Raw genomic sequence first — 1,573 nt, 5'->3', positions numbered from 1 at the left:
CAATATGGGGACAAATAGACTTGAAGTGTAAAGAAACTTAAAACCGGTTGGAAGATATTTGGAAAATGCTGGAAAACCAGTGGTGTCCCATTTCCTATCTAAAGATTTCAACCTCTACCCCATGTGGCTCCATTTTTGGGGGACTCCTACCAATGGAGGGCACACCAAAACGAGTAGTAGGGCCAAGAGAAGGGAACTGGGATCTCAATCACTAAATTCAGGCCTTCTAATATGTGTGTTGGAGCCACAGACTGTATAAAAGAAATGGACGTAACATCCGTGACGTCACCCATTGGTTTGTGGACTGCTGCTCGGAAGCCAATAGTTTCTAATCTAGGCAGCGCCATCTTGAAAATTTCAGGTGCATGCTGGGAAAAATAAAAACACGGATTCTACTTATATGGGCATGAGGCGGAGCCATGGGTGGAGCGGGGAGGTTGCTATGGTTACGAAGGCTGGATCTCGAGGACATTGGTCAATCAACCTGTCAATCAGGACGTAGCCACGCCCCCTAATGCATACCCTGCTTTATCGTCACATATAAAATCAGGGAGGCCAAAATGTCCCAAATGAACATCATACTGCATTGAAGAAGGCTTTAAACTAGCGATTGAGACCATAAACACATTTTGAAAACGTTTACTGAGGTTAGAAATCAAGTGAGAAGTTGGTGAATTCTCCATTGACTTGTATAGAGACGGTCGCCCCCTGGTGGCCTTTTGATAGAATGCAGCTCTAACTTCCACCACTTAGACATTTTTGCCATAATCCTCTAATATATTCTCTCTAAATGGATTAAAAGCAGAAATTTGATGCTGGGTCCACAAAAAAAGAATGTGTGAAGTTATTCATACGTTTATTTTCACATTTTAACCCTTTAAATTTAAACTAGGGCTGTCAGCGTTAATGCGTTAATCGCAATTAGATTAATGCAATCCATAACATATTTTTTCTTAATCACATTTTAATGTTGCAAGCCTTTTTGTCCCTTCTACTCCCCCGTAGACGGCTCCTCTAGCTGTAGCGCTATGCTTTGAAGTGGCCTCCTGCAGTAAACCTACCGCGCTGATGGAAAGTAAGAGAGCTACTGGACTTTTGAACGGCTTGTTTAACTTTAAAACACTTCCAGACGCTTCAGTTGACAAGTCAAAAGTAAAATGCAACCTGTGTCAAACGGAGTTTAACTACCACCGGAGTACGTGGAGTTTGAGTTAGCACCTCCACGCTAAACACCCAGGTGCAGCCAAGCCAGCCTCAGCTCCACCAAAGGACCATTTTGGAGTGTGGGAGTCGCAGCAGAGCCGTGATTGATTCCCAGTTAAGACACTCTGGTAAGAAATGCTTTACATTATGGGCTTAAAACTGCCTTCAAATGGAAAATAACAGGATTTTAAACATGCAATTCAAAACGCCATTAATCGCGATTAACTATGGAAATTCTGCGATTAATCTCGATTTAAAAAATTAATCGTTTGACAGCCCTAGTATAAACTAAACCACATGGACACTAAAAACCCTCATTGACCCAGATACAGCCTTTGTGAGCGAGGGTGGAAGTAGTGTGACTCTCTCA

This window comes from Scomber japonicus, chromosome 13 (assembly GCF_027409825.1).
Source record: "Scomber japonicus isolate fScoJap1 chromosome 13, fScoJap1.pri, whole genome shotgun sequence".
Lineage (NCBI taxonomy): Eukaryota > Metazoa > Chordata > Actinopteri > Scombriformes > Scombridae > Scomber > Scomber japonicus.
This window is presented reverse-complemented; position numbering follows the sequence as displayed.